A 22,611-nucleotide genomic window follows, 5' to 3' on the forward strand; every position below is an offset into this window, starting at 1 on the left:
AAAGTGTTGATGAAACACAGAAATGGCATCGGGATTGAATAAAACAGTTACCATGCGCACTTTCCTCCATGTTATTAATGTCTGAAACAGTCTACGCTTTGATCGTTCCCAGGAAGACCAGTGTTAGTTTCCGATGCACATCTGGAGGCATTCTGTAATCTGTGGACCTTCAAAGTGTTGATGAAACACAGAAATTACATCGGGATTGAATACAATAGTCACTATGCGAACTTTCCTCCATGGGAGTAATGTCTAAAGAGTCGACGCTTTGATCGTTCCCTGGAAGACCAGTAGTAGTTTCCGATGCACATCTGGAGCCATTCTGTATTCTCAGGACTATCAGAGTGTTGATAAATGTGAAATTGCATCGGGATTGAATACAACAGTCACCATGCACACTTTCCTCCATGGGAGTAATGTCTCAAACAGTCTACGCTTTGATCGTTCCCAGGAAGACCAGTAGTAGTTGCCGATGCACATCTGGAGAGATTATGTAATCTGTGGAGTATCAGAGACTTTATGAAACACAGAAATTGCATCGGGATTGAATACAACAGACACCATGCGCACTCTCCTCCATAAGAATAATGTCTCAAACAGTCTACGCTTTGATCGTTCCCTGGAAGTCCAGTAGTAGTTTACGATGCACATCTGGACGCATTCTGCAATCCGTGGACTATCAGACTGTTTAGGAAACACAGAAATTGCATCGGGATTGAATACAACTGTCACAGTGCGCACTTTCCTCCATGGGAGTAATGTCTCAAACAGTTTACGCTTTGATCGTTCCCTGGAAGACCAGTAGTAGTTTCCGATGCACATCTGGAGGCATTCTGTAATCTGTGGACTATCAAAGTGATGACGAAACTCAGAAATTGCATCGGGATTAAATACAACTGTCACCATGTGCACTTTCCTCCATGGGAGCAATGTCTCAAACAGTCTACTCCTTGATCGTTCCCTGGAAGACTAGTAGTAGTTTCCGATGCACATCTGGAGGCATTCTGTAATCTGTGGACATTCAAAGTGTTGATGAAACACAGAAATTGCATCGGGATTGAATACAACAGTCACCATGCGCACTTTCCTCCATGTTAATAATGTCTCAAACAGTCTACGCTTTGATTGTTCCCTGGAAGACTAGTGTTAGTTCAGGTGCACATCTGGAGGTATTCTGTAATCTGTCGACTATCAGAGGGTTGATGAAACACAGAAAATGCATCTTGATTGAATACAACAGTCACCATGCGCACTTTCCTCCATGGGAGTAATGTCTCTAACAGTCTACGCTTTGATCGTTCCCTGGAAGACCAATAATAGTTTCCGATGCACATGTGGAGGCATTCTGTAATCTGTGGACCTTCAAAGTGTTGATGAAACACAGAAATTGCCTCGGGATTCAATACAACAGTCACCGTGCGCACTTTCCACCATGGGAGTAATGTCTCAAACACTTTACGCTTTGATCGTTCCCTGGAAGACCAGTAGTAGTTTCCGATGCACATCTGGAGGCATTCTGTAATCTGTGGACTATCGAAGTGTTGATGAAACTCAGAAATAGCATCGCAATTGAATACAACTGTCACCATGTGCACTTTAGTCCACAGGAGTAATGTCTCAAACAGTCTACGCTTTGATCGTTTCCTGGAAGTCCAGTAGTAGTTTCCGATGCACATCTGGAGACATTCTGTAATCTGTGGACCTTCAAAGTGTTGATGAAACACAGAAATTGCATCGGGATTGAATACAACAGTCACCATGCGCACTTTCCTCCATGTTAGTAACGTCTGAAACAGTCTACGCTTTGATCGTTCCCTGGAAGACCAGTGGTAGTTACCGATGCACATCTGGAGGCATTCTGTAATCTGTGGAGTATCTGAGTGTTGATGAAACACAGAAATTGCATCGCGATTGGATACAACAGTTACCATGCGCACTTTCCTCCATGTTAGTAATTCTCAAAAAGTCTACGCTTTGATCGTTAACTGAAAGACCAGTAATAGTTTCCGATGCACATCTGGAGGCATTCTGTAATCTGTGGACCTTCAAAGTGTTGATGAAACACAGAAATTACATCGGGATTGAATACAACAGTCACCATGCGCACTTTCCTCCATAAGAGTAATGTCTAAAACATTCAACGCTTTGATCGTTCCCTGGAAGACCAGTAGTAGTTGCCGATGCACATCTGGAGAGGTTATGTAATCTGTGGAGTATCAGAGACTTTATGAAACAGAAATGGCATCGGGATTGAATACAACAGACACCATGCGCACTCTCCTCCATAAGAGTAATGTCTCAAACAGTCTACGCTTTGATCGTTCCCTGGAAGTCCAGTAGTAGTTTACGATGCACATCTGGACGCATTCTGCAATCCGTGGACTATCAGACTGTTGAGGAAACTCAGAAATTGCATCGGGATTGAATACAACAGTCACAGTGCGCACTTTCCTCCATGGGAGTAATGTCTCAAACAGTTTACGCTTTGATCTTTCCCTGGAAGACCAGTAGTAGTTTCCGATGCACATCTGGAGGCATTCTGTAATCTGTGGACTATCAAAATGATGACGAAACTCAGAAATTGCATCGGGATTAAATACAACTGTCACCATGTGCACTTTCCTCCATGGGAGCAATGTCTCAAACAGTCTACTCTTTGATCGTTCCCTGGAAGACTAGTAGTAGTTTCCAATGCACATCTGGAGGCATTCTGTAATCTGTGGACCTTCAAATTGTTGATGAAACACAGAAATTGTATCGGGATTGAATACAACAGTCACCATGCGCACTTTCCTCCATGTTAGTAATGTCTCAAACAGTCTACGCTTTGATTGTTCCCTGGAAGACCAGTGTTAGTTCCGATGCACATCTGGAGGTATTCTGTAATCTGTCGACTATCAGAGGGTTGATGAAACACAGAAAATGCATCTTGATTGAATACAACAGTCACCATGCGCACTTTCCTCCATGGGAGTAATGTCTCTAACAGTCTACGCTTTGATCGTTCCCTGGAAGACCAATAATAGTTTCCGATGCACATCTGGAGGCATTCTGTAATCTGTGGACTATCAGAGTGTTGATGAAACACTAAAATTGCATCGGGATTGAATGCAACAGTCACCATGCGCACTTTCCTCCATAAGAGTAATGTCTCAAACAGTCTACGCTTTGATCGTTCCCTGGAAGTCCAGTAGTAGTTTCCGATGCTCATGTGGAGGCATTCTGTAATATGTGGACCTTCAAAGTGTTGATGAAACACAGAAATTGCCTCGGGATTGAATACAACAGTCACCGTGCGCACTTTCCTCCATGGGAGTAATGTCTCAAACACTTTACGCTTTGATCGTTCCCTGGAAGACCAGTAGTAGTTTCCGATGCTCATCTGGAGGCATTCTGTAATCTGTGGACTATCGAAGTGTTGATGAAACTCAGAAATTGCATCGCAATTGAATACAACTGTCACCATGTGCACTTTCCTCCATGTTAGTAATGTCTGAAACAGTCTACGCTTTGATCTTTCCCTGGAAGACCAGTGGTAGTTACCGATGCACATCTGGAGGCATTCTGTAATCTGTGGAGTATCTGAGTGTTGATGAAACACAGAAATTGCATCGGGATTGAATACAACAGTTACCATGCGCACTTTCCTCCATGTTAGTAATTCTCAAAAAGTCTACGCTTTGATCGTTAACTGGAAGACCAGTAATAGTTTCCGATGCACATCTGGAGGCATTCTGTAATCTGTGGACCTTCAAAGTGTTGTTGAAACACAGAAATTACATAGGGATTGAATACAACAGTCACCATGCGCACTTTCCTCCATAAGAGTAATGTCTCAAACATTCAACGCTTTGATCGCTCCCTGGAATTCCAGTAGTAGTTTCCGATGCACATCTGGAGGCATTCCGTAATCTGTGGGGTATCAGAGTGTTGATGAAACGCAGAAATTGCATCGGGATTTAATACAACAGACACCATGCGCACTTTCCTCCATGGGAGCAATGTCTCAAACAGTCTACGCTTTGATCGTTCCCTGGAAGACCAGTAGTAGTTTCCGATGCACATCTGGAGGCATTCTGTAATCTGTGGAGTATCAAAGTGTTGATGAAACACTAAAATAGCATCGGGATTGAATACAACAGTCACCATGCCACTCTCCTCCATAAGAGTAATGTCTCAAACATTCTACGCTTTGATCGTTCCCTGGAAGACCAGTAGTAGTTTCCGATGCACATCTGGAGGCATTCTGTAATCTGTGGAGTATCAAAGTGTTGATGAAACACAGAAATTGCATCGGGATTGAATACAACTGTCACCATGTGCACTTTCCTCCATGGGAGCAATGTCTCAAACAGTCTACGCTTTGATCGTTCCCTGGAAGACCAGTAGTAGTTTCCGATGCACATCTGGAGGCATTCTGTAATCTGTGGAGTATCAAAGTGTTGATGAAACACAGAAATTGCATCGGGATTGAATACAACAGTCACCATGCGCACTTTCCTCCATGGGAGCAATGTCTCAAACAGTCTACGCTTTGATCGTTCCCTGGAAGACCAGTAGTAGTTTCCGATGCACATCTGGAGGCATTCTGTAATCTGTGGAGTATCAGAGTGTTGATGAAACATAGAAAATGCATCTTGATGGAATACAACGGTCACCATGCGCATTTTCCTCTATGGGAGTAATGTCTCTAACAGTCTACGCATTGATCGTTCCCTGGAAGACCAATAATAGTTTCCGATGCACATCTGGAGGCATTCTGTAATCTGTGGACTATCAGAGTGTTGATGAAACACTAAAATTGCATCGGGATTGAATACAACAGTCACCATGAGCACTTTCCTCCATAAGAGTAATGTCTCAAACAGTCTACGCTTTGATCGTTCCCTGGAAGTCCAGTAGTAGTTTCCGATGTACATCTGGAGGCATTCTGTAATCCGTGGACTATCAGACTGTTGATGAAACACAGAAATTGCATTGTGATTGAATACAACAGTCACCATGTGCACCTTCCTCCATGGGAGTAATGTCTCAAACAGTCTACGCTTTGATCGTTCCCTGGAAGACCAGTAGCAATTTCCGATGCATATCTGGAGGCATTCTGTAATCTGTGGAGTATCAGAGTGTTGATGAAACACAGAAATTGCATCGGGATTGAATACAACAGACACCATGCGCACTTTCCTCCATGGGAGTAATTCTCAAACAGTCTACGCTTTGATCGTTCCCTGGAAGACAAGTAGTAGTATCAGAAGCACATCTGGAGGCATTCTGTAATCTGTGGACCTACAAAGTGTTGATGAAACACAGAAATTGCCTCGGGATTGAATACAACAGTCACCATTCGCACTTTCCTCCATGAAAGTAATGTCTCAAATAGTTTACAATTTGATTGTTCCCTGGAATACCAGTGGTAGTTTCTGATGCACATGTGGAGGCATTCTGTAATCTGTGGAGTATCAAAGTGTTGATGAAACACAGAAATTGCATCGGGATTGAATACAACAGTCACCATGCGCACTTTCCTCCATGTTAGTAATGTCTGAAACAGTCTACGCTTTGATAGTTCCCTGGAAGACCAGTGTTTGTTTCCGATGCACATCTGGAGGTATTCTGTAATCTGTGGACTATCAGGGTGTTGATGAAACATAGAAAATGCATCTTGATGGAATACAACAGTCACCATGCGCACTTTCCTCCATGTTAGTAATGTCTGAAACAGTCTACGCTTTGATAGTTCCCTGGAAGACCAGTGTTTGTTTCCGATGCACATCTGGAGGTATTCTGTAATCTGTGGACTATCAGAGTGTTGATGAAACATAGAAAATGCATCTTGATGGAATACAACAGTCACCATGCGCACTTTCCTCTATGGGAGTAATGTCTCTAACAGTCTACGCATTGATCGTTCCCTGGAAGACCAATAATAGTTTCCGATGCACATCTGGAGGCATTCTGTAATCTGTGGACTATCAGAGTGTTGATGAAACACTAAAATTGCATCGGGATTGAATACAACAGTCACCATGAGCACTTTCCTCCATAAGAGTAATGTCTCAAACAGTCTACGCTTTGATCGTTCCCTGGAAGACCAGTAGCAATTTCCGATGCATATCTGGAGGCATTCTGTAATCTGTGGAGCATCAGAGTGTTGATGAAACACAGAAATTGCATCGGGATTGAATACAACAGACACCATGCGCACTTTCCTCCATGGGAGTAATTCTCAAACAGTCTACTCTTTGATCGTTCCCTGGAAGACCAGTAGTAGTATCAGAAGCACATCTGGAGGCATTCTGTAATCTGTGGACCTACAAAGTGTTGATGAAACACAGAAATTGCCTCGGGATTGAATACAACAGACACCATGCGCACTTTCCTCCATGGGAGTAATGTCTCAAACAGTCTACGCTTTGATCGTTCCCTGGAAGACCAGTAGTAGTTTCCGATGCACATCTGGAGGCATTCTGTAATCTGTGGACTATCAAAGTGATGACGAAACTCAGAAATTGCATCGGGATTAAATACAACTGTCACCATGTGCACTTTCCTCCATGGGAGCAATGTCTCAAACAGTCTACTCCTTGATCGTTCCCTGGAAGACTAGTAGTAGTTTCCGATGCACATCTGGAGGCATTCTGTAATCTGTGGACATTCAAAGTGTTGATGAAACACAGAAATTGCATCGGGATTGAGTACAACAGTCACCATGCGCACTTTCCTCCATGTTAATAATGTCTCAAACAGTCTACGCTTTGATTGTTCCCTGGAAGACTAGTGTTAGTTCAGGTGCACATCTGGAGGTATTCTGTAATCTGTCGACTATCAGAGGGTTGATGAAACACAGAAAATGCATCTTGATTGAATACAACAGTCACCATGCGCACTTTCCTCCATGGGAGTAATGTCTCTAACAGTCTACGCTTTGATCGTTCCCTGGAAGACCAATAATAGTTTCCGATGCACATGTGGAGGCATTCTGTAATCTGTGGACCTTCAAAGTGTTGATGAAACACAGAAATTGCCTCGGGATTCAATACAACAGTCACCGTGCGCACTTTCCACCATGGGAGTAATGTCTCAAACACTTTACGCTTTGATCGTTCCCTGGAAGACCAGTAGTAGTTTCCGATGCACATCTGGAGGCATTCTGTAATCTGTGGACTATCGAAGTGTTGATGAAACTCAGAAATAGCATCGCAATTGAATACAACTGTCACCATGTGCACTTTAGTCCACAGGAGTAATGTCTCAAACAGTCTACGCTTTGATCGTTTCCTGGAAGTCCAGTAGTAGTTTCCGATGCACATCTGGAGACATTCTGTAATCTGTGGACCTTCAAAGTGTTGATGAAACACAGAAATTGCATCGGGATTGAATACAACAGTCACCATGCGCACTTTCCTCCATGTTAGTAACGTCTGAAACAGTCTACGCTTTGATCGTTCCCTGGAAGACCAGTGGTAGTTACCGATGCACATCTGGAGGCATTCTGTAATCTGTGGAGTATCTGAGTGTTGATGAAACACAGAAATTGCATCGCGATTGGATACAACAGTTACCATGCGCACTTTCCTCCATGTTAGTAATTCTCAAAAAGTCTACGCTTTGATCGTTAACTGAAAGACCAGTAATAGTTTCCGATGCACATCTGGAGGCATTCTGTAATCTGTGGACCTTCAAAGTGTTGATGAAACACAGAAATTACATCGGGATTGAATACAACAGTCACCATGCGCACTTTCCTCCATAAGAGTAATGTCTAAAACATTCAACGCTTTGATCGTTCCCTGGAAGACCAGTAGTAGTTGCCGATGCACATCTGGAGAGGTTATGTAATCTGTGGAGTATCAGAGACTTTATGAAACAGAAATGGCATCGGGATTGAATACAACAGACACCATGCGCACTCTCCTCCATAAGAGTAATGTCTCAAACAGTCTACGCTTTGATCGTTCCCTGGAAGTCCAGTAGTAGTTTACGATGCACATCTGGACGCATTCTGCAATCCGTGGACTATCAGACTGTTGAGGAAACTCAGAAATTGCATCGGGATTGAATACAACAGTCACAGTGCGCACTTTCCTCCATGGGAGTAATGTCTCAAACAGTTTACGCTTTGATCTTTCCCTGGAAGACCAGTAGTAGTTTCCGATGCACATCTGGAGGCATTCTGTAATCTGTGGACTATCAAAATGATGACGAAACTCAGAAATTGCATCGGGATTAAATACAACTGTCACCATGTGCACTTTCCTCCATGGGAGCAATGTCTCAAACAGTCTACTCTTTGATCGTTCCCTGGAAGACTAGTAGTAGTTTCCAATGCACATCTGGAGGCATTCTGTAATCTGTGGACCTTCAAATTGTTGATGAAACACAGAAATTGTATCGGGATTGAATACAACAGTCACCATGCGCACTTTCCTCCATGTTAGTAATGTCTCAAACAGTCTACGCTTTGATTGTTCCCTGGAAGACCAGTGTTAGTTCCGATGCACATCTGGAGGTATTCTGTAATCTGTCGACTATCAGAGGGTTGATGAAACACAGAAAATGCATCTTGATTGAATACAACAGTCACCATGCGCACTTTCCTCCATGGGAGTAATGTCTCTAACAGTCTACGCTTTGATCGTTCCCTGGAAGACCAATAATAGTTTCCGATGCACATCTGGAGGCATTCTGTAATCTGTGGACTATCAGAGTGTTGATGAAACACTAAAATTGCATCGGGATTGAATGCAACAGTCACCATGCGCACTTTCCTCCATAAGAGTAATGTCTCAAACAGTCTACGCTTTGATCGTTCCCTGGAAGTCCAGTAGTAGTTTCCGATGCTCATGTGGAGGCATTCTGTAATATGTGGACCTTCAAAGTGTTGATGAAACACAGAAATTGCCTCGGGATTGAATAGAACAGTCACCGTGCGCACTTTCCTCCATGGGAGTAATGTCTCAAACACTTTACGCTTTGATCGTTCCCTGGAAGACCAGTAGTAGTTTCCGATGCACATCTGGAGGCATTCTGTAATCTGTGGACTATCGAAGTGTTGATGAAACTCAGAAATTGCATCGCAATTGAATACAACTGTCACCATGTGCACTTTCCTCCATGTTAGTAATGTCTGAAACAGTCTACGCTTTGATCTTTCCCTGGAAGACCAGTGGTAGTTACCGATGCACATCTGGAGGCATTCTGTAATCTGTGGAGTATCTGAGTGTTGATGAAACACAGAAATTGCATCGGGATTGAATACAACAGTTACCATGCGCACTTTCCTCCATGTTAGTAATTCTCAAAAAGTCTACGCTTTGATCGTTAACTGGAAGACCAGTAATAGTTTCCGATGCACATCTGGAGGCATTCTGTAATCTGTGGACCTTCAAAGTGTTGTTGAAACACAGAAATTACATAGGGATTGAATACAACAGTCACCATGCGCACTTTCCTCCATAAGAGTAATGTCTCAAACATTCAACGCTTTGATCGCTCCCTGGAATTCCAGTAGTAGTTTCCGATGCACATCTGGAGGCATTCCGTAATCTGTGGGGTATCAGAGTGTTGATGAAACGCAGAAATTGCATCGGGATTTAATACAACAGACACCATGCGCACTTTCCTCCATGGGAGCAATGTCTCAAACAGTCTACGCTTTGATCGTTCCCTGGAAGACCAGTAGTAGTTTCCGATGCACATCTGGAGGCATTCTGTAATCTGTGGAGTATCAAAGTGTTGATGAAACACTAAAATAGCATCGGGATTGAATACAACAGTCACCATGCCACTCTCCTCCATAAGAGTAATGTCTCAAACATTCTACGCTTTGATCGTTCCCTGGAAGACCAGTAGTAGTTTCCGATGCACATCTGGAGGCATTCTGTAATCTGTGGAGTATCAAAGTGTTGATGAAACACAGAAATTGCATCGGGATTGAATACAACTGTCACCATGTGCACTTTCCTCCATGGGAGCAATGTCTCAAACAGTCTACGCTTTGATCGTTCCCTGGAAGACCAGTAGTAGTTTCCGATGCACATCTGGAGGCATTCTGTAATCTGTGGAGTATCAAAGTGTTGATGAAACACAGAAATTGCATCGGGATTGAATACAACAGTCACCATGCGCACTTTCCTCCATGGGAGCAATGTCTCAAACAGTCTACGCTTTGATCGTTCCCTGGAAGACCAGTAGTAGTTTCCGATGCACATCTGGAGGCATTCTGTAATCTGTGGAGTATCAGAGTGTTGATGAAACATAGAAAATGCATCTTGATGGAATACAACGGTCACCATGCGCATTTTCCTCTATGGGAGTAATGTCTCTAACAGTCTACGCATTGATCGTTCCCTGGAAGACCAATAATAGTTTCCGATGCACATCTGGAGGCATTCTGTAATCTGTGGACTATCAGAGTGTTGATGAAACACTAAAATTGCATCGGGATTGAATACAACAGTCACCATGAGCACTTTCCTCCATAAGAGTAATGTCTCAAACAGTCTACGCTTTGATCGTTCCCTGGAAGTCCAGTAGTAGTTTCCGATGTACATCTGGAGGCATTCTGTAATCCGTGGACTATCAGACTGTTGATGAAACACAGAAATTGCATTGTGATTGAATACAACAGTCACCATGTGCACCTTCCTCCATGGGAGTAATGTCTCAAACAGTCTACGCTTTGATCGTTCCCTGGAAGACCAGTAGCAATTTCCGATGCATATCTGGAGGCATTCTGTAATCTGTGGAGTATCAGAGTGTTGATGAAACACAGAAATTGCATCGGGATTGAATACAACAGACACCATGCGCACTTTCCTCCATGGGAGTAATTCTCAAACAGTCTACGCTTTGATCGTTCCCTGGAAGACAAGTAGTAGTATCAGAAGCACATCTGGAGGCATTCTGTAATCTGTGGACCTACAAAGTGTTGATGAAACACAGAAATTGCCTCGGGATTGAATACAACAGTCACCATTCGCACTTTCCTCCATGAAAGTAATGTCTCAAATAGTTTACAATTTGATTGTTCCCTGGAATACCAGTGGTAGTTTCTGATGCACATGTGGAGGCATTCTGTAATCTGTGGAGTATCAAAGTGTTGATGAAACACAGAAATTGCATCGGGATTGAATACAACAGTCACCATGCGCACTTTCCTCCATGTTAGTAATGTCTGAAACAGTCTACGCTTTGATAGTTCCCTGGAAGACCAGTGTTTGTTTCCGATGCACATCTGGAGGTATTCTGTAATCTGTGGACTATCAGAGTGTTGATGAAACATAGAAAATGCATCTTGATGGAATACAACAGTCACCATGCGCACTTTCCTCCATGTTAGTAATGTCTGAAACAGTCTACGCTTTGATAGTTCCCTGGAAGACCAGTGTTTGTTTCCGATGCACATCTGGAGGTATTCTGTAATCTGTGGACTATCAGAGTGTTGATGAAACATAGAAAATGCATCTTGATGGAATACAACAGTCACCATGCGCACTTTCCTCTATGGGAGTAATGTCTCTAACAGTCTACGCATTGATCGTTCCCTGGAAGACCAATAATAGTTTCCGATGCACATCTGGAGGCATTCTGTAATCTGTGGACTATCAGAGTGTTGATGAAACACTAAAATTGCATCGGGATTGAATACAACAGTCACCATGAGCACTTTCCTCCATAAGAGTAATGTCTCAAACAGTCTACGCTTTGATCGTTCCCTGGAAGACCAGTAGCAATTTCCGATGCATATCTGGAGGCATTCTGTAATCTGTGGAGCATCAGAGTGTTGATGAAACACAGAAATTGCATCGGGATTGAATACAACAGACACCATGCGCACTTTCCTCCATGGGAGTAATTCTCAAACAGTCTACTCTTTGATCGTTCCCTGGAAGACCAGTAGTAGTATCAGAAGCACATCTGGAGGCATTCTGTAATCTGTGGACCTACAAAGTGTTGATGAAACACAGAAATTGCCTCGGGATTGAATACAACAGACACCATGCGCACTTTCCACCATGGGAGTAATGTCTCAAACAGTCTACGCTTTGACCGTTCCCTGGAAGACGAGTGGTAGTTACCGATGAACATCTGGATTCATTCTGTAATCTGACGACTATCAGAGTGTTGATGAAACACAGAAATTGCATCGGGATTGAATACAACAGTCACCATGCGGACTTTCCTCCATGGGAGTAATGTGTCAATCAGTCTACGCTTTGATCGTTCCCTGGAAGACCAGTAGTAATTTCCGATGCACATCTGGAGGCATTCTGTAATCTGTGGAGTATCAGAGTGTTGATGAAACATAGAAAATGCATCTTGATGGAATACAACGGTCACCATGCGCATTTTCCTCTATGGGAGTAATGTCCCAAAGAGTCTACGCTTTGATCGTTCCCTGGAAAACCAGTAGTAGTTACCGATGCACATCTAGTGGCATTCTGTAAACTGTGGACCTTCAAAGTGTTGATGAAACACAGAAATTGCATCGGGATTGAATACAACAGTCACCATCCGCAGTTTCCTCCATGTTAGTAATGTCTCAAACAGTCTACGCTTTGATCGTTCCCTGGAACACCAGTGTTAGTTTCCGATGCACATCTGGAGGCATTCTGTAATCTGTGGACTATCAGAGTGTTGATGAAAGACAGAATTTGCATCGAGATTGAATACAATAGTCACCATGTGCACTTTAGTCCATGGGAGTAATGTCTCAAACAGTCTACGCTTTGATCGTTCCCTGGAAGACCAGTAGTAGTTTCCGATGCACATCTGGAGACATTCTGTAATCTGTGGACCTTCAAAGTGTTGATGAAACACAGAAATTGCAGAGGGATTGAATACAACAGTCACCATGCGCACTTTCCTCCATGTTAGTAATGTCTGAAACAGTCTACGCTTTGATCGTTCCCTGGAAGACCAGTGGTAGTTACCGATGCACATCTGGAGGCATTCTGTAATCTGTGGAGTATCTGAGTGTTGATGAAACACAGAAATTGCATCGGGATTGAATACAACAGTTACCATGCGCACTTTCCTCCATGTTAGTAATTCTCAAAAACTCTACGCTTTGATCGTTAACTTGAAGACCAGTAATAGTTTCCGATGCACATCTGGAGGCATTCTGTAATCTGTGGACCTTCAAAGTGTTGATGAAACACAGAAATTACATCGGGATTGAATACAACAGTCACCATGCGCACTTTCCTCCATAAGAGTAATGTCTCAAACATTCAACGTTTTGATCGTTCCCTGGAAGTCCAGTAGTAGTTTCCGATGCACATCTGGAGGCATTCTGTAATCTGTGGACTATCAGAGTGTTGATAAAACACTAAAATTGCATCGGGTTTGAATACAACCATCACCACGCGCACTCTCCTCCATAAGAGTAATGTCTCAAACAGTCTACGCTTTGATCATGCCCTGGAAGTCCAGTAGTAGTTTCCGATGCACATCTGGAGCATTCTGTAATCCGTGGACTATCAGACTGTTGATGAAACACAGAAATTGCATCGGGATTGAATACAACAGTCACCGTGCGCACTTTATTCCATGGGAGTAATGTCTCAAACAGTTTACGCTTTGATTGTTCCCTGGAAGACCAGTAGTAGTTTCCGATGCACATCTGGAGCATTCTGTAATCTGTGGACTATCAAAGTGTTGATGAAACTCAGATATTGCATCGGGATTGAATACAAGAGTCACCATGCGCACTTTCCTCCATGTTAGTAATGTCTGAAACAGTCTACGCTTTGATCGTTCCCTGGAACACCAGTGTTAGTTTCCGATGCACATCTGGAGCAATTCTGTAATCTGTGGACTATCAGAGTGATGATGAAACACAGAAATTGCATCGGGATTGAATACAATAGTCACCATGTGCACTTTAGTCCATGGCAGTAATGTCTCAAACAGTCTACGCTTTGATCGTTCCCTGGAAAACCAGTAGTAGTTTCCGATGCACATCTGGAGACATTCTGTAATCTGTGGACCTTCAAAGTATTGATGAAACACAGAAATTGCATCGGGATTGAATACAACAGTCACCATGCGCACTTTCCTCCATGTTAGTAATGTCTGAAACAGTCTACGCTTTGATCGTTCCCTGGAAGACCAGTGGTAGTTACCGATGCACATCTGGAGGCATTCTGTAATCTGTGGAGTATCTGAGTGTTGATGAAACACAGAAATTGCATCTGGATTGAATACAACAGTTACCATGCGCACTTTCCTCCATGTTAGTAATTCTCAAAAAGTCTACGCTTTGATCGTTAACTGGAAGACCAGTAATAGTTTCCGATGCACAACTGGAGGCATTCTGAAATCTGTGGAACTTCAAAGTGTTGATGAAACACAGAATTTACATCTTGATTGAATACAACAGTCACCATGCGCACTTTCCTCCATTAGAGTAATGTCTCAAACATTCAACGCTTTTATCGTTCCCTGGAAGTCCAGTAGTAGTTTCCGATGCACATCTGGAGGCATTCTGTAATCTGTGGACTATCAGAGTGTTGATAAAACACTAAAATTGCATCGGGATTGAATACAACCATCACCATGCGCACTCTTCTCCATAAGAGTGATGTCTCAAACAGTCTACGCTTTGATCGTGCCCTGGAAGTCCAGTAGTAGTTTCCGATGCACATCTGGAGCATTCTGTAATCCGTGGACTATCAGACTGTTGATGAAACACAGAAATTGCATCGGGATTGAATACAACAGTCACCGTGCGCACTTTCCTCCATGGGAGTAATGTCTCAAACAGTTTACGCTTTGATTGTTCCCTGGAAGACCAGTAGTAGTTTCCGATGCACATCTGGAGCATTCTGTAATCTGTGGACTATCAAAGTGTTGATGAAACTCAGATATTGCATCGGGATTGAATACAAGAGTCACCATGCGCACTTTCCTCCATGTTAGTAATGTCTGAAACAGTCTACGCTTTGATCGTTCCCTGGAACACCAGTGTTAGTTTCCGATGCACATCTGGAGCAATTCTGTAATCTGTGGACTATCAGAGTGATGATGAAACACAGAAATTGCATCGGGATTGAATACAATAGTCACCATGTGCACTTTAGTCCATGGCAGTAATGTCTCAAACAGTCTACGCTTTGATCGTTCCCTGGAAAACCAGTAGTAGTTTCCGATGCACATCTGGAGACATTCTGTAATCTGTGGACCTTCAAAGTATTGATGAAACACAGAAATTGCATCGGGATTGAATACAACAGTCACCATGCGCACTTTCCTCCATGTTAGTAATGTCTGAAACAGTCTACGCTTTGATCGTTCCCTGGAAGACCAGTGGTAGTTACCGATGCACATCTGGAGGCATTCTGTAATCTGTGGAGTATCTGAGTGTTGATGAAACACAGAAATTGCATCTGGATTGAATACAACAGTTACCATGCGCACTTTCCTCCATGTTAGTAATTCTCAAAAAGTCTACGCTTTGATCGTTAACTGGAAGACCAGTAATAGTTTCCGATGCACAACTGGAGGCATTCTGAAATCTGTGGAACTTCAAAGTGTTGATGAAACACAGAATTTACATCTTGATTGAATACAACAGTCACCATGCGCACTTTCCTCCATTAGAGTAATGTCTCAAACATTCAACGCTTTTATCGTGCCCTGGAAGTCCAGTAGTAGTTTCCGATGCACATCTGGAGGCATTCTGTAATCTGTGGACTATCAGAGTGTTGATAAAACACTAAAATTGCATCGGGATTGAATACAACCATCACCATGCGCACTCTTCTCCATAAGAGTGATGTCTCAAACAGTCTACGCTTTGATCGTGCCCTGGAAGTCCAGTAGTAGTTTCCGATGCACATCTGGAGCATTCTGTAATCCGTGGACTATCAGACTGTTGATGAAACACAGAAATTGCATCGGGATTGAATACAACAGTCACCGTGCGCACTTTCCTCCATGGGAGTAATGTCTCAAACAGTTTACGCTTTGATTGTTCCCTGGAAGACCAGTAGTAGTTTCCGATGCACATCTGGAGCATTCTGTAATCTGTGGACTATCAAAGTGTTGATGAAACTCAGAAATTGCATCGGGATTGAATACAACTGTCACCATGTGCACTTTCCTCCATGGGATCAATGTCTCAAACAGTCTACGCTTTGATCGTTCCCTGGAAGACCAGTAGTAGTTTCCGATGCACATCTGGAGGCATTCTGTAATCTGTGGACTATCAGAGTGTTGATGAAAGACAGAAATTGCATCGAGATTGAATACAATAGTCACCATGTGCACTTTAGTCCATGGGAGTAATGTCTCAAACGTTTAACGCTTTTATCGTTCCCTGGAAGTCCAGTAGTAGTTTCTGATGCACATCTGGAGGCATTCTGTAATCTGTGGACTATCAGAGTGTTGATAAAACACTAAAATTGCATCGGGATTGAATACAACCATCACCATGCGCACTCTCCTCCATAAGACTGATGTCTCAAACAGTCTACGCTTTGATCGTGCCCTGGAAGTCCAGTAGTAGTTTCCGATGCACATCTGGAGCATTCTGTAATCCGTGGACTATCAGACTGTTGATGAAACACAGAAAATGCATATGGATTGAATACAACAGTCACCATTAGCACTTTCCTCCATGTCAGTAATGTCTGAAACAGTCTACGCTTTGATCGTTCCTTGGAAGACCAGTGGTAGTTACCGATGCACATCTGGAGGCATTCTGTAATCTGTGAGTATCTGAGTGTTGATGAAGCACAGAAATTGCATCGGGATTGAATACAACAGTTACCATGCGCACTCTCCTCCAAAAGAGTAATGTCTCAAACAGTCTACGCTTTGATCGTGCCCTGGAAGTCCAGTAGTAGTTTCCGATGCACATCTGGAGCATTCTGTAATACGTGGACTATCAGACTGTTGATGAAACACAGAAATTGCATCGGGATTCAATACAACAGTCACCGTGCGCACTTTCCTCCATGGGAGTAATGTATCAAACAGTTTACGCTTTGATTGTTCCCTGGAAGTCCAGTAGTAGTTTCCGATGCACATCTGAAGCATTCTGTAATCTGTGGACTATCAAAGTGTTGATGAAACTCAGAAATTGCATCGGGATTGAATACAACTGTCACCATGTGCACTTTCCTCCATGGAAGCAATGTCTCAAACAGTCTACGCTTTGATCGTTCCCTGGAAGACCAGTAGTAGTTTCCGATGCACATCTGGAGGCATTCTGTAATCTGTGGAGTATCAAAGTGTTGATGAAACACAGAAATTGCATCGCGATTGAATACAAGAGTCACCATGCGCACTTTCCTCCATGTTAGTAATGTCTGAAACAGTCTACGCTTTGATCGTTCCCTGGAAGACCAGTGTTAGTTTCCGATGCACATCTGGAGGCATTCTGTAATCTGTGGAGTATCAGAGTGTTGATGAAACACAGAAATTGCATCGGGATTGAATACAACAGACACCATGCGCACTTTCCTCCATGGGAGAAATTCTCAAACAGTCTACGCTTTGATCGTTCCCTGGAAGACCAGTAGTAGTTTCAGAAGCAGATCTGGAGGCATTCAGTAATCTGTGGACCTTCAAAGTGTTGATGAAACACAGAAATTGCCTCGGGATTGAATACAACAGACACCATGCCCACTTTCCTCCATGGGAGTAATGTCTCAAACAGTCTACGCTTTGATCGTTCCCTGGAAGACCAGTGGTAGTTACCGATGCACATCTGGATTCATTCTGTAATCTGTGGACTATCAGGGTGTTGACGAAACACAGAAATTGCATCGAGATTGAATACAACAGTCACCATGCGCACTTTCCTCCATGGGAGTAATGTCTCAATCAGTCTACGCTTTGATCGTTCCCTGGAAGACCAGTAGTAATTTCCGATGCAGATCTGGAGGCATTCTGTATTCTGTGGACTATCAGAGTGTTGATGAAACACAGAAAATGCATCTTGATGGAATACAACAGTCACCATGCGCACATTCCTCCATGGGATTAATGTCTCTAACAGTCTACGCTTTGATCGTTCCCTGGAAGACCAATAATAGTTTCCGATGCACATCTGGAGCCATTCTGTAATCTGTGGACTATCAGAGTGTTGATGAAACACTAAAATTGCATCGTAATTGAATACAACAGTCACCATGAGCACTTTCCTCCATAAGAGTAATGTCTCAAACAGTCTACGCTTTCATCGTTCCCTGGAAGTCCAGTAGTAGTTTCCGATGCACATCTGGAGGCATTCTGTAATCCGTGGACTATCAGACTGTTGATGAAACACAGAAATTGCATTGTGATTGAATACAACAGTCACAATGCGCACCTTCCTCCATGGGAGTAATGTCTCAAACAGTCTACGCTTTGATCGTTCCCTGGAAGACCAGTAGTAGTTTCCGATGCATATCTGGAGGCATTCTGTAATCTGTGGAGTATCAGAGTGTTGATGAAACACAGAAATTGCATCGGGATTGAATACAACAGACACCATGCGCACTTTCCTCCATGGGAGAAATTCTCAAACAGTCTACGCTTTGATCGTTTCCTGGAAGGCCAGTAGTAGTTTCAGAAGCACATCTGGAGGCATTCTGTAATCTGTGGACCTTCAAAGTGTTGATGAAACACAGATATTGCCTCGGGATTGAATACAACAGACACCATGCCCACTTTCCTCTATGGGAGTAATGTCTCAAACAGTCTACGCTTTGATCGTTCCCTGGAAGACCAGTGGTAGTTACCGATGCACATCTGGATTCATTCTGTAATCTGTGGACTATCAGGGTGTTGACGAAACACAGAAATTGCATCGAGATTGAATACAACAGTCACCATGCGCACTTTCCTCCATGGGAGTAATGTCTCAATCAGTCTACGCTTTGATCGTTCCCTGGAAGACCAGTAGTAATTTCCGATGCAGATCTGGAGGCATTCTGTATTCTGTGGACTATCCGACTGTTGATGAAACACAGAAATTGCATCGGGATTGAATACAACAGTCACCATGCGCACTTTCCTCCATGGGAGTAATGTCTCAAACAGTCTACGCTTTGATCGTTCCCTGGAAAACCAGTAGTAGGTACCGATGCACATCTGGAGGCATTCAGTATACTGTGGACCTTCAAAGTGTTGATGAAACACAGAAATTGCATCGGGATTGAATACAACACTCACCATCCGCACTTTCCTCCATGTTAGTAATGTCTCAAACAGTCTACGCTTTGATCGTTCCCTGGAACACTAGTGTTAGTTTCCGATGCACATCTGGAGGCATTCTGTAATCTGTGGACTACCAGAGTGTTGATGAAACACAGAAATTGCATCGGGATTGAATACAATAGTCACTATGCGGACTTTCCTCCATGGTAGTAATGTCTCTAACAGTCTACGCTTTGATCGTTTCCTGGAAGACCAGTAGTAGTTTCCGATGCACATCTGGTGGCATTCTGTAATCTGTGGACTATTAGAGTGTTGATGAAACACAGAAATTGCATTGGGATGGAATACAACACTCATCATACGCTCTTTCCTCCACGGGAGTAATTCTCAAACAGTCTACGATTTGATCGTTCCCTTGAAGACCAGTAGTAGTTTGCGATGCACATCTGGAGGCATTCTGTAATCTGTGGACCATCAAAGTGTTAATGAAACACAGAAATTGCCTCGGGATTGAATACAACAGTCACCATGCGCACTCTCCTCCATGGGAGTAATGTCTCTAACAGTCTATGTTTGGATCGTTCCGTGGAAGACCAGCAGAAGTTTCCGATGCACATCTGGAGTCATTCTGTAATCCGTGGACTATCAGACTGTTGATAAAGCACAGATATTGCATCTTGATTGAATACAACAGTCACCATCGGCACCTTCCTCCATGTCAGTAATGTCTCAAACAGTCAACGCTTTGATCGTTTCCTGGAAGACCAGTAGTAGTTTCCGATGCACATCTGGAGGCATTCTGTAATCTGTGGACCTTCAAGGTGTTGATGAAATACAGGAATTGCATCGGGATTGAATACAACAGACACCATACGCACTTTCCTTCATGGGAGTAAATCTCAAACAGTCTACGCTTCGATCCTATCCTGGAAGACCAGTAGTAGTTTCCGATGCACATCTGGAATCATTCTGTAATATGTGGACCTTCAAAGTGTTGATGAAACAATGAAATTGCATCGGGATTGAATACAACAGTCACCATCCCCACTTTGCTCCATGTTAGTAATGTCTCAAACAGTCTACGCTTTGATCGTTCCCTGGAAGACCAGTGTTAGTTTCCGATGCACATCTGGAGACATTCTGTAATCTGTGGAGTATCAAAGTGTAGATGAAACTCAGAAATTGCATCGGGATTGAATACAACTGTCACCATGTGCAGTTTCCTCCATGGCAGCAATGTCTCAAACAGTCTACGGTTTGATCGTTCCCTGGAAGACCAGTAGTAGTTTCCGATGCACATCTGGAGGCATTCTGTAATCTGTGGACCTTCAAAGTGTTGATGAAACACAGAAATTGCATCTTGATTGAATACAACAGTCACTATGGGCACCTTCCTCCATGTTAGTAATGTCTCAAACAGTCAACGCTTCGATCGTTCCCTTGAAGACCAGTAGTAGTTTACGATGCACATCTGGAGGCATTTTGTAATCTGTGGAGTATCAGAGTGTGGATGAAACACAAAAATTGCATCGGGATTGAATAAAAAAGTCACCATGCGCACTTTCCTCCATGTTAGTAATTCTCTAACAGTCTACGCTTTGATCGTTACCTGGAAGACCAGTAGTAGTTTCCGATGCACATCTGGAGGAATTCTGTAATCTGTGGACCTTCAAATTGTTGATGAAACACAGAATTTGCCTCGTGATTGAATACAACATACACCATGCGCACTTTCCTCCATGGTAGTAATGTCTCAAACAGTCTACGTTTTGATCGTTCCCTGTAAGACCAGTAGTAGTTTCCGATGCACATCTGGAGGCATTCTGTAGTCTGTGGACTATCTGAGTGTTGATGAAACACAGAAATTGCATTGGGATTCAATACAACGGTCACCAAGCGCACTTTCCTCCATGGGAGTAATGTCTCAAACAGTCTACGCTTTGATCGTTCCCTTAAAGACCAGTAGTAGTTTCCGATGCACATCTAGAGTCATTCTGTAATCTGTGGAATATCAGACAGTTGATGAAACACAGATATTGCATCGAGATTGAATACAACAGTCACCATGCGCACTTTCCTCCATGGGAGTAATGTCTTAAACAGTCTAAGCTTTTATCGTTCCCTGTAAGACCAGTAGTAGTTTCCGATGCACATCTGGAGGCATTCTGTAACCTGTGGAGTATCAGAGAGTTGATGAAACACAGAAATTGCATCGGGATTGAATACAACAGACACCATGCGCACTTTCCTCCATGGGAGCAATTCTCAAACAGTCTACGCTTTGATCGTTCCCTGGAAGACCAGTAGTAGTTTCAGATGCACATCTGGAGGCATTCTGTAATCTGTGGACCTTCAAAGTGTTGATGAAACACAGAAATTGCCTCGGGATTGAATACAAGAGACACCATGCGCACTTTCCTCCATGGGAGTAATGTCTCAAACAGTCTATGCTTTTATCGTTCCCTGGAAGACCAGTGGTAGTTACCGATGCACATCTGGATTCATTCTGTAATCTGAGGACTATCAGAGTGTTGATGAAAGACAGAAATCGCATCGGGATTGAATACAACAGTCACCATGCGCACTTTCCTCCGTGGGATTAATGTCTCAATCAGTCTACGCTTTGATCGTTCCCTGGAAGACCAGTAGTAATTTCCGATGCACATCTTGAGGCTTTCTGTATTCTGTGGACTATCAGACTGTTGATGAAACACAGAAATTGCATCGGGATTGAATACAACAGTCACCATGTGCACTTTCCTCCATGGAAGCAATGTCTCAAACAGTCTACGCTTTGATCGTTCCTGCAACACCAGTGTTAGATACCGATGCACATCTGAAGGCATTCTGTAATCTGTGGAATATCAGAGTGTTGATGAAACACATAAATTGCATCGGGATTGAATACAACAGACACCATGCGCACTTCCCTCCATGTTAGTAATTCTCAAAAACTCTACGCTTTGATCGTTCCCTGGAAGACCAGTAATAGTTTCCAATGCACGTCTGGAGGCATTCTGTAATCTGTGGACCTTCAAAGTGTTGATGAAACACAGAAATTGCATCGTGATTGAATACAACAGTCACCATGCGCACTTTCCCCCATAAGAGTAATGTCTCAAACATTCAACGCTTTGATCGTTCCCTGGAAGTCCAGTAGTAGTTTCCGATGCACATCTGGAGGCACTCTGTAATCTGTGGAGTATCAGAGTGTTGATGAAACACAGAAATTGCATCGGGATTGAATACAACAGACACCATGCGCACTTTCCTTTATGTGAGTAATTCTCAAACAGTCTACGCTTTGATTGCTCCTGGAAGTCCAGTAGTAGCTTCCGATGCACATCTGGTGGCATTCTGTAATCTGCGGACTATCAAGAGTGTTGATGAAACACAGAAATTGCATCGGGATTGAATACAACACTCATCATTCGCTCTTTCCTCCACGGGAGTAATTCT

The sequence above is a fragment of the Schistocerca gregaria genome, unplaced genomic scaffold (assembly GCF_023897955.1).
Source record: "Schistocerca gregaria isolate iqSchGreg1 unplaced genomic scaffold, iqSchGreg1.2 ptg000077l, whole genome shotgun sequence".
In the NCBI taxonomy this organism is placed as follows: domain Eukaryota; kingdom Metazoa; phylum Arthropoda; class Insecta; order Orthoptera; family Acrididae; genus Schistocerca; species Schistocerca gregaria.